We start from the raw sequence: 13,285 nt of genomic DNA on the forward strand, positions 1-13,285 counted from the left end.
TGTTTTATGTATGCCACTGACCGTTTTTACAGTTAGGTGTGTGTCCTTTTTTTTTTTTTTTTTTTTCTTTTTCTTTCAAACACAAGAAGGATTTAAAAATTTTATTAATAAGAAACTAAGAAAAGACAAGACAAACGAATAAGAAGGACGTGTAATTGTATGTGATATCACATTTGAATTGTTATTTGACGAATATTTTAAGAAATTCTATAAATATATAACTAGTAGCCGATTGGTTAGCTGGTGTGCCCTTTTTCACGAACAATCATTTAGCACGCGCGATATTTAATTTCTCTATTTGTATTGAAGTATTATTCCTCGAAGATGTTTAATCTTGTAGGACCTACTAATATAATAGGTGCATGGGCGGAAATCTGTCCTGAAAGGTAGGGGGGACAACAGGGGCGGATCCAGCCTTCGCCAGGCGGGGGGCCGAAATTTTTTTTCAGCCATAATTTTATGTTAATCCCCGATCGGCCGCTCAAAGGTGATTTTTGTTTGTTTCATTGAAGGAGTAGTCCTCATGGTCAGTTTTAGCTTTATTCTTAAATCAACATAAATATATAATATCATAATCCTTATTTATATAATGCGAGCGCGAAGCGCGAGCAAAATTTTTTGGTGTTGAAAATTTATGTATTTTTTACTAAAATTTGAACATTCTGGGCAATGTTTATCCTGAAAAAAATGTATATACAACTAAATAATTACTACGAATGCGAAGTGCGAGCAGAGGTTAACTGATGGAAAAGAATTGAGATTTACACCTGAGAACGAGACACTCTATTCATGTTTTGTAAATCATGAAAAGGATAGGTAATTGGGGGTCTTCCTTACATCCGGTCTTTTCATTAATAATGCAAGTGCAAAATGCAGCCAGAAAATGTTCATATACGTTTAATTTGAATTGATCGAAAAGGTACTTGTTCAGGACTGCTTGCACTTAGCCATGAAGACGTTGCATATTTCAACAATCAAATAATGCTAGTGCGAATCGCGAGCTAAAAAATTTTGACATTTCTACAAAAAGAATCGAAAATTTTAATCAATTTTTGTAATCGTGAACAGGGTAGCTATATAACTAAACAATTATTGATGCAAGCGAAGCGTGAGCAGAAAAAAAATCGAGATTTAGACCTAAAAATGAGACACTCTATTCATTTGTAAATCATGAAAATGATGAGTAATAGGGGATTTTTCTACATTAATAATGCGAGCACAAAGCGCGAGCAGAAAATTTTTGATATTGTGATCTGAAACTGGATAATGATTTAAAAAGAGAACAAGTTGAATATCTGAAAAAACATGCGCGTATTTCAGATTTAGACCTAGAATCTCGGCATTCTACACATCTTTTATCATGAAAAATCAAAGCGAGCGCGAAGCGCGAGCTTAAAATATTTGATATTCCGATCTGAAAAAAAGAGTCAATTTCAGCTATATATTTCAAGCACTTTGTAGGAAAATTGTGAGGTGGATATGGATCGCACTTAATAAAGAGCTGATATTTTTCATTATTATTTGAGTTTTGACATAGAACCGGGACATCCTTAGGACAAGTCATATGAAAATGATGACTATCTTCCTATTCCTCTTGCTAAGCGCGAGATGAAACAAAAGGGACAATTTAATCATTAAATTAATATCTTATTTATTAATGCCTAATGAGGGCAAGAAATCTGATGATATTATGGCCTGAAAACTGGACATTTCAAGCACTTTTGTAATTATGAATAGAATAATGCATCAGTTAAAATATTTTTTAACCATTAATGCGAGCGCAAATCGCGAGCCAAAATCTTTGATAAACTGTCATGAAAATCAATATTGAGACATACATAAATCGCCAATCAAAATGCGAGTAGCGCTATCTGCTACGTTTTGACAATCAGACTTGAAAAGGGATATTTTTCAAACTAAATGGAATACACAAAAATAATAGGTACTTAATAAATCGAAATTTGCGAGCGCTCAGTGCGAGTACAAAATGTCAATTTTCAGACCATAAAGCTGTCACTTTTACAGAGCACTTTTTAAAAATCAGTTTTTAAATCACACAAAATAATGAAAGTTCGATTTCCGAGGTGAAATGTGTAATGTATATTGACTTCCAAACTTATAATTAAGCTCCATATTGAAAAATCACCTAACAGGCAATGCGTGCGCGAAGCGCGAGCGAAAATTTTATATAGTGACATAAAAGATTCTTTTTATTTTCCAAGTCTTCCCCTCATCTTATTTTATTCACTCTGGAAAATTTGACAAGCAAAAAAAAGAAAAGAAAAGGTTTTCACCCAAAATGTAAGGTCATTTAGTCCAAAATACATGTATTATTTCGAATGTGAATGATGCATTTTTCTCCATCATAAAAAAACAAAAATAGTAGGGGGGACATTTGATATTGTGTCCCCCCTACTATTTTTGGTAGGGGGGACACGTCCCCCCTGTCCCCCCTGGGATTTCCGCCCATGAATAGGTGGATGGGTGACTAATCTATATTAATATGTCATATAATCACCAATGGTTTAACGTCGTATGGATCTCCTTTGCCGACGACGTCCTACTTACGAAAGTGACTGGCGCGTATAATCTGGAGAGATTGAAGAGCGCCATCATATCCAACAACAACAACAACAAGCTAACATGCACGCAATATAACTAGCCATTGAGTGAAAATATAATTCAAATGCCATAATCAATCGTGTGCGTTGTTTACTGTATATTTCTTGTAGGCCCCCTATTTATTTTGTTTTTAATTGTAGAATGTGCTTGTTTATCGTATTATATATTGTGAATTATAATGGGAAATGTGAAGGTACTGTGGTTCTTACTGTCAAGTCTTTCATTTTTTTCTCACCTGCATAGCAGAAGCGAGACATAGTCTCTCGTGCTTTTTCCGATGGTGGAGGCGGCGTTGTATGCTTTGAAATTACATGTATTACATTATATACAAAGTGGCAATGAAAAAGAGAATATGTTGGATTATTCAATATCACTTAGTCCAACACTCCCGTTTGATTGAATGGCGAAATACAAGGGAGATTGCAAGGAGTGGTATGGGCTCTCTAACACAAAGGTTTGCAATCAATCGCTACATACCAAAAATCAATCAAGATCATCGTTGAAAGAGCACTATGTTTAACATACTCACCGGGAACCAATCAGTGCGGTTCTTTTATATTTGCAATTCATCGCAAACCTTTGTGTTACGACACTGGGCCCTGGTTGTTTATATTATAGTGTATTTACACAGGGTAATTGTTGAAATAATGTGACAGATGTATGTTGTATTTTGGTGTCATGGTGAGAATATTGCTCCGTACTTACTCACATTGAAAAAATGCATTCTGTGTATTGATAGGATATGTATTTTGTACTACCGTATATCTTGAAATGTAGGCCTATATGTATAATAACTACAATGTCTTTTTAATTTTATAGCAATGATTTATGGATGTGATCTTTAGATTCTCTTGTGTGTTATCTCTACAGTATCATGGAAACTTATAATTGAATTGCACGTAACGTGTGTGTTTTTGGTACTTTATACAGAAGACCTCTTCAAAAGGGAATAATAGGAATCGTTAGTCACAGAGACTTGGCTCAGACAAACAAACTCTTCATTGTGTATTGGAAATGAATAACTTACAACATTATAGTCTTGTAGATTAATGTATCAATTAGCTAGATGTGAATTGTGAACGTTAACATTTTTCAAAATAAATGATACATACATGGATCAACTACTGAAATTAAAAGGTTATATCGCAAATTCTGTTTAGTTATGAATCAATGAGCTCGATGTGTAATTAAAAACGTTTTCATCTTCTCAAATAATCATATACTAGACCGTTTGCAATAAATGTCGCCCCTGCATCAGGTTTAAGTGGAAAAATGATAACAGCTAGTACCCCTCAGCCCAACGAGTCAATAGTTGTCACCGTTTTACTTTCCAATATTATACAGTACATGTATATTGTTTGTTGTATGATCTTCACAATATTCTTATTTGAATGATAAGCGATATTATATGGCACTGAGATAGTAGATCCCTGTCATTTGATTAGTTCCATGGGTGTCGATCGGTATTCTTGGTTGGGGGGGGGGGGAGATTGACACAAATGTTCTTGTGGATGGGGGATCTTTCAACACTACCTCCACTAAAATCACAAGTTAGGACATTTGGGAGTGGTTGATATGCATGGTGTTCTTGGAAATTCCTTCATTGTTGCAGTGTACTGTACTTATATATTTTTTTTTTATTTTACAAGTAAGCCTATATTGTAAACTCATACGAAAGAAAAAAATGACAAAAATTGTCTGGAACATGTACAAAGTGATCTGTTTATTGAGCATGATGTATAAAACTTCTCTCTTAAATCTAACCCGACTGGCAATATCTTTTTCTTCTTAATGCATGATGATAAAAATGCAGATTCGGACAAATTAAGACTAGCACAAATTACAAACTGTGTGGCTTCTCGTGCGCCATCGGGCTTACCGTCATTCCTTAGACGATTTTAACCCTGGATTTTAACATGTTTTAAATGCTTTATAAGTGCATGAAACAAAAACAAAAACAAACATAAAAACAATTAAAACTCAACTGTCATGTTATGATATTTCTCCAACATTTTCTTGAACCATCAGTGTGTAATATCAGCTAATATATGTGTTAAAATGAAATTTACGTACTGCATGAGTGTGCTCATTAAAATGCAAAACTGTCATCCCTTTCCAAACTCAAAAGAGATTTCTTTTTGCCAAAATAAGAAAAATCAATCAAGTTTAGTTATTCAAGTCCATAACAATTACAAGAATAACATGGAAAAAACATCCGATGTTCATATCCGAAGATACGCGTTAGAGAGAAATGAATTATTATTCTTTCTGAAACCATTAATTGATTTCACTTATTAAAAAATTGTAAAAATATGATCATATATATTGAGCTCACTGAACCTCAATATTTTCATGAGAGGTACCTGATGGGGTCACATGATAAAATGTTTAATATTAATTACATCCAACCGCATACAACAAAAGCACCATACATATGAGCTACTGATCACCAAACGACCATTATGACTTTTTAAAAGTGAAATTTTTGCATTTGATATGGGCTCACTCTTTCATGACTATAGGCACCTCGTTTCCACAGATAGGTAATGAGGACATCAATGCTCTCCTGCAAAATATAATTGACCAAAACTTATTGTTCACGTCAAGGTATTTGGATATACAAGTAGGGCTGACTTTCGTTTTGTGCACATATTTCTTTTGGTATATTTTCTTGTTCAAAGGTTTACTGAATGCCGAACTTAATTTGTAAACTACCATGACATACATCGGTAAAGTGTATATAACCAGGCAAATAAATGAAGTGATTAGCCTATACTCTATAGAAACGCAAAGGTATTTTTGCTTTTTGAATTTTCTGGGAATGAATAAGAAAAAAGGTGATATAGAACAACATCTATTTCAGGTAGTCTCAATAATGTCCAAAAATCTTTCGCCTCATGTCAGACCTCATTGCAAATAACTTTTTATGACAGTGATGCCTGGTGATTTACTTATTTTACATAACAAAAATGAAGTGATATTCAAAAAGGGTTGTAGATTAAATGGGACAAATATCATACACTTGGATGTGGGGAGGGGTAAATCTGAGAAAAGTTATTTGTACTTTTTCAAGATCTACCCCTCTGGGATATACGTCCATGGGGTTTTCCCCATTTATCTTGCCACCCTTTTACTCCCGTTTATTTTTCCTTTTGAATTAATTGATTTATTAAAATTTTATTAAAATGTCAAATAACTAGGTTCTATTTTAGGCGTCATGTATACATGTAAAACAAATAATGATTTATTTTTCTTTATTTTTTCTTCAATGGACAGAATTATTGTTTCGGTGAGAGATGAATGGTTCATTCAGCCCGACTGTGCCTCATTGAATGGATCATCATCTTTCCCCTCATGAAGTCCATGATTGCACTCATGAAAATTCATTATTTGAATATCATTTAAGTTTGCCAACCTGATTACCAAACAATGCCTTTTAGAGTTTCCTCAGCTATCCGTCAATAACGTCATTATACTTGTTCAATTCGTTAAATGCAGTAAACCAACGTATACGGTTGTGTTTTGTGTTATTTCAAGGTATAGTTGGACTGCTGTATTCTGAATTTGCAATTTACAAGTGGATTTTTGTACTGTTGAAATAAAGGAAATGAAATAAAATTATAATTATGGAAACCCTTTTTTTTTTATAAACGATACTTAAGGAATACCAATGTTATGCATTTACCATTTAGCATTATTTTATATCATTGGACCTTGTACATTCTAATAAATTAACATGTACGTTTTAAAGAAAATAAATGTTGGGGTTTTTTTTGAGTGGATTTGTAGTTATGTGAGATTTGGGCCAACTCCCAAACACCTATTCTGATACCGTCAAATCGTAAAAATATAAATTCTGATTATGTATACTATCAAATAAAATAATTCAAAATTACTTAAGTTCTGTATTAGTATTTTAGAAATGATAACGTTCTGAAAGAGTATTTCACTCTCTTTACCAAACGCTCTTTAAGCGCTGAAAGTCTGTATAATGCTTGCCATCGCATTCATGACATTGTAGCGAGTGGATCAGGATTATGAAAAATCACAAAATTTTGATAATGTTTGCAAATATTTTTATTTTCATAACTAGGGGTATTAAAGATTATTATGCAATAATGATCACATGGTCATTCATTCAAACTAACTTTCATTTTTAACATCCCTGACAATTTTGACTATGCATGAAATTATATCTATATTTTTACAACTAGGAAAAAACATGAAATATGGAATATTGATCGGTTGCATGGTTACATCTCATGTATTTGTCACTTGAAGTTGAATATTTTTAGTTGAGAACTTTACCCTCTGAATCCTTAAATTGTGATAAATGACATCATAATTATCAAAATCACTATGTAATTTTATTAATGTTCTCTTCATGTCTTTGGCATTGTGGGTTTTTTTTTTGGCAGTACCCCGGATGTTGGTTGGTGTTAAACAATGGAGAAACGTACGAAAAATGACAAAATTTTCTATTTTTTTTGTCAAGATTCTCGGGACAGAAATAACCTCCATTTTGTAGTGATTATTTTAAGGTTGTCAAATTAACATCAGCCCCCAGTTTAAGAAAAAATTGGTCCCAGGGCCCTGTATGGTTAATTATCAATTTTAACCGTAAATATCCGGCAAATTGATGCGAAACTTTCAATCCAATCTTTTCACTGTTTACCGTATTTTCACCGTAAGATGTGGCCTAACGTAAAGCTAAAATACATGTATACTTGTTCTTATTATCTTCAGTTTATTCTTGAAAATACGAGATTGTTATTATACAGTGATCGATAGTGCAAAGAGATGTATGTCCTATGTGTCTTAGTTTTGCTAATAATACCATGAGACATAATTCTCGTTATTATGGAAAGACAAAATCTTGGGATATCTGTACATACCCCAAAATTACTTCGAGATTTCACTGGCATGCAAGTCTGTGAATGTAGTTGGAAAAGCATAAACGACAAGCGATAGAACATGATATTAATCGGAGAGGTGGATTAAACTTTTTAAACTAGATTTCTCTGCTTGATTGGCGCCCGTTACAGAAAGAGATGCGATCAAACGTAACTGAAAAATCAAACGTAACCTTATTTTAAACCAATAAAAACGTATTTCGGGACTTTCGATTGATTACATGAGTTGCGTCTAAACACAATTCTTTCTGCAACGTGCTCTCATCATGCTAATGCTATAATAAGTCAAACCAGGGGGCGCATAAATAAAAACCGAACTCGTAAATTGGCTCCGAGGGTGGGGCGGGCAAATCTTCAGAATTCCCTTACTAGAATTTAGAATAGGGTCGGGTTGTCAGTTGACTCATTTCACAAAATGACGCTGCTGTATCTGAACAATTTTTCAATGAGGTAATGTATATATACTCATAGGGCAGTTCTAACAAAAGAAAGAATAGTGGAGAGCGCTGGGACAGCAAAGGAGTTGAAGATCCAATGTCTTCACCGACCACTCCCTATATCAGACCCATACCAATATAATTATCGGTTTTCCTGCATACAAATGTTGTTTTCACACGCGATATCTCATCTTAAAGGGCGTTTTAAGGGGCGATCAGACAACTGGCTTTGATTTAAAAAATGGAAGATATTGATAAAGGTTCGATAAAAATCGGCCAAAGAAAAAGGGAGTTATGATTTTTTTTTGTAGTCACAGATGAGCAACTCCTCCGTAATATGTCGTGAGATATCAAATTCCCCAAAATGCACTCTCCTCAACAACAAAAAAAAATCAAAAGTGACTTCATTAATGCGCCGGGTGTATCATCAGACACATTATTTTGTATCCCCTTTTATAACAACAAATATATAAATTGCATACTTCTGGTGCGCCATGAAAAAATGAATTTATTGAATTTACAATAAAGGGAGCTGCGTAACATCAGAAATTACTCACTTTCTTATTTTATGACGTATTTTCTTCAAATCTTCAGCAATATGTTTCTCTTATTTTCTGCTATTATTCAAAAACCAACTTTGTGTCGTGGTAAACTCCTCCTTTAAATGGCGGGTTATAGTAGTTCTCAAACTACGATGTTACCATAGCAACTACCGCCACCTTCGCGCTCATACCGTATTTACATCGGGAAGGTCAGGGAGAAAAATCTGACTGGCCGTTTGGAACAAGTTCAATAAAAAAAAAAACTAAGAACACCACCAAAAACATGTTTAATTACGTTGGCACTTCCCTAGGATTCTTAAGATTTATAGCAGATGAGTGACGGATGACCAGGTTTCATGAACGGCGTCAACACGGTCTTTAGCGGAGCTCGGCGAAAACCCGAACCGCTATGAACCACCATCTTACCTCTGATGTGTGATCTCCCCTTTGATAATATTTTCTTTGCGCGATATTGCACATTGCATTATTTGCATTTGTCATTTGTCGACGTCTTATAATTCATTTCTTAGATAACGCGTCGAAAGTTCAGATTATTATACAGCCAATATCGAGGAATCAACAAGACTTGCCACATTATACACTTATTATATCTTGCTTTAGATAATCAATTGTTATTAAATGGCTGACGCGACTGTTTCAAATATGACAAAGGTTTATTTGCAAATTCGAAATATGCGTGTTAGTAATCTGCAAATTATTGTTAGTCTAAAAAGTTTTATCACAAAGCATACATAGGCCTACAGAGTGAGTCAGAAAAAAATGTCCCATTTGTGTAAAGTTGTCTTGTCTGAGGTAAGAACATTTAATCATTGATTTATTGATATGTCCTGATAGAGTATTACCCCTCTTATTTTTGTAACATTTTCACAAGGATTTCTGCATGCATGACTGACTACACGAGATGATCTCCAGAGGGGCGTAAAATCTTAGTTGCGTCAAGTTACTGGGTGAAGAATAAAAAAAGGTGCGAAAAATGTGTGCATACAGAAAAACACCTACTCATCCTTACAAACACACCCTTACACACACATAAGCACACCCTGGTAGACACACCCTCTTGCAGACGGACACCATCCCCCACTTGCTTTCCTATAGATTTACTCACACACTTGTGAAGCGCTCAATTTAAGTAACTGCTTCCATATCAGGCATTCCATTTTGAAGTTAAACGATTGGGCAGTTGCTGATCAACGAAAGACAAAACCAATAAGGGGAATGACGAAATATAAGCACTGATTTATGAAGTGTTTAAGAAGTTTTTATGAAGCGTTGTGTGGGTATGGGAGGGAGTATGGTTGGATGTGTGGGTGTGTGTTGTGTGCTCGAGAGAGAGAGAGAGGGGTAATGTGTCATGCGTGGATGTGTGTGTTGATGGGGTGGAATATGGGCAGGCGCGTAGCCAGATGGGGCGGTGGGGGCGGTCGCCCCCCCCCCCCAAAAAAAAAAAAAAAAAAAAAAAAAAAAACGTCCTCAAAAATAAAAAATAAAGGAAAAAAGAGAGGAGAAAAGGAAAAGGGAAGGGAGGAAAGGAAAGGAAAGAAAGGTAGCTTTGTGTTTTTTCCTATTTATTCTTCTTTTTTTTTCTCAAAAGAGAAACTCCTTCATTCTTACTTTATATTTTTATATGAATTTTGCTTCCGCGCTGCGCGCGGCTAAATGACAATATTAAAGTTCTCCATTGTTTCCCCACCCTTTCTCTAACCCTTTTTTTTCTACCTCAGCTATATGTGTTTCTTGCCAGTTGAAGTTTAAATGTATACATTAGGGCATGGATTTAGAGTAAGGTTAGGCCGAAGTACATGAAGTTATCTTTTTTGTAATTGATCGCGCGACTTCTGGTCGGGTCAGGTAAAATCTTTAAATCAATTTCTGCCGTCACCTCCATAAAGTGAACCTCTCCCGCTTTTCAGCTGTTTCCTAAACAACCATAATTTTGGGGCAAACAGGTTCCTAATTTAAAAAGAGGAAGGTATAAAATTCGTGTCGTATAAAATAAAAAAGTAAAATATGTTTTTTATCAAATTCTGTTCATGTAATTTCCCTGCACATTTATATCCTGTCCTGTTTTGCGCCCTCAGTTTGAAATTTTGAATGACACTTACGTTTCTTTATAATTCAAAATGAAGCGCTTCAGGATAAGTCAGAGAAATTAGGCATCCTTTTTTTAATATATAATTTCAATAAATCACAGAAGTTTCAACTTTTTGCGCACTATTTTCCTTGTAATGAAGTTTCAAAATCAATTGAAAAGCATTTGATGAAACGTCCGCCCTTTGATATCTTCCTCCCGACATATACACTTTTTCTCCTCTGTTTTGCGAGTTAAAGATATGCACTGTCGCAAAATTGTTTGTAATCAAATCTGATCTTTCCAAGAGAAGTATTCAATATATCTTTGAGAATAACCTTTTCTCGGGACCCTTTCATGGATAAAATTGATAAAACGCTTTAGCTTCCGCGCTTCTCGCGGGGTTATTATTATTTTAATTTCCTCCATTGTATTCCTTTGTTGTGCGTTCACAATCACTTATGAAATCAAGGTTCATGAAAACAAGGTTCAAAATCGTCAACTGAATTGGAGCTGATATAGGTACTAGAGACAAGAGAGACGGCTCCTTTTCATTTTAAGTTATGAAACACTAAAAGCTTCGCGCGGGAGGGGGAAACTCCCCCTCCCTGCACCCACCCCCTAGGGAGCGCGCTTCGCGCGCCCTGTGAGTGTTGGCACGCTACGCGTGCATTTACCGCCCCCTCCAAAATGAAATCCTGGCTACGCGGTTGAATATGAGTAGGAGTCTTTCCGCTTGCATCAATTAATCTTTCAACATTTTGTTTCATCTTCACCAGCCACTTGGCGCAACTAAAAAATTTACGTCCTTCTGATGATTGTCTAGTAGTCAGTCAGTCATGAAAATATCTTTATGAAAATTATCCCAAATTATGTAGGGAGGATTTCTACCAGGACATATCATTACAATCAATAATTGAATGTTCACACTGCAGGCAAGACAACTTCAAGCTGATGAGACTTTTTCCTTACTGACTCTGTAAACTACGTTCCCAAAGTTCGAGTATAATCAACAAACCTTGCTTCGTTAAACATAAACTGATATTTTGCTTCTGTTCATAAATTATGATAAAAAACGATTGATATGACTGTTAGAATATGACAAAGGTTTATTTGCACAGTCGGAATGTGCATGTAAATAAATTTCCAAACTCTTGTTATTTCGGTGAAATTTATCACAAGAAAGAGGAGGCCAGAAAAGGGGTTTTATTAGGTGATAGGAATGGAGGACTTTAGTATCATTAATTGGCTGATTACATTTGATATTCCTAGCAATAATGATGTTATCAAACAGAACATATTCCGAATGTGCATGTTAATAATTGACAAGTAAAAGCACGCCAGAATAACAAGCCAAAGGGTTTACCTGGGTAAAGGTAACGAAGATTTTAGAATCAATACTTCTAAATGATATTTGATATTACTAGCAATAATGATAAGCCAAAGGTTCACATCAGATTACAGATAGTTTAATAAAGTAAACACAATCAGAACAAAATTTAACAAACGGAATATAGTAATCGATTTCAGTGTCATGATTGACAAGCATTTTTCAGAATAAACTTTTTTTGTGATGCGGCGATTTGTAGTTGTACAGTTAAGTTGGCATATCGTTTTATTTTGATATTCTATAGTAACAAGAAAACCAAATACCAATTTGCAATCCACTCATCATGGTGACCGATAAGATCTAGGAGGCGTATAGATGTTGGAAGGCGAGAGTCAAATGCTTATACATTATTTCAGTTCGCTTCAGTTTAGTTTCATTTCATTATTCAAGAAAATCATATCACATGTCTATTTGAGGCGTTAACTATCTTTAATGGGGGGTACCAAATTATAAATTGTATGTAAGGTACTCTGAGATTGAAGGTTATTTCTTAAAGTTAATTGAATAGAAAGGGAAAGATCTAACAAGCATAACTTAAAATTTCATCAAAATCGGATGTAAATAAAAAGTTATGACATTTCGCTTGATTTCGCACAACATTTGTATGCACGGTTACACTTCGTAATTCCGAAGGTTCGTAATTCCGAAACACGTAAATTGCCTTTACCTCGATGTTCGTTAATCCAAAAATGTAAAAGGGTTCGTTAATCCGAACATTTGTGGCGTTATTCCGAAGGTTCGTTATTCCGAAGGTTCGATAATCCGAAAACGAAATAAGGTTCGATGTTCCGAAGGTTTGTTAATCCGAAACGAAATAAGGTTCGATGTTCCGAAGGTTCGTTAATCCGAAAACGAAATAAGGTTCCTTAGTCCGAAAACGAAATAAGGTTCGTTAATCATTTCGTTTTTCGACTAACGAACCCTCGGAATTACGAACCTATTTCGTTTTCGAATTAACGAACCTTCGAATCTCACTTCGTTTTCGGACAAACGAACCTTCGGGTCCGGGATTACGAACCTCATTTCGTTTTCGGACTAACGAACCTTCGAAATTACGAACCTTCGGAAATACGAACCTTCGGAATAACGAACCTTCGGAATATCCGAACCTGCGGAATAACGAAGCTTTGGAATTACGAATGTATGCGGTATGCACACCCTTGTTAGGTATGCAAGTGAGGGGACTGATGACATCACCCATTCACCATTTCTTGTGTATTTTATTGCATGATATAATAACTATTTTAATTTTCTCCTCATTGCATGTAAAGTAAACTTTTATTCCTCCTTAC

This window comes from Lytechinus pictus, chromosome 8 (genome assembly GCF_037042905.1).
Source record: "Lytechinus pictus isolate F3 Inbred chromosome 8, Lp3.0, whole genome shotgun sequence".
NCBI classification, from domain to species: domain Eukaryota; kingdom Metazoa; phylum Echinodermata; class Echinoidea; order Temnopleuroida; family Toxopneustidae; genus Lytechinus; species Lytechinus pictus.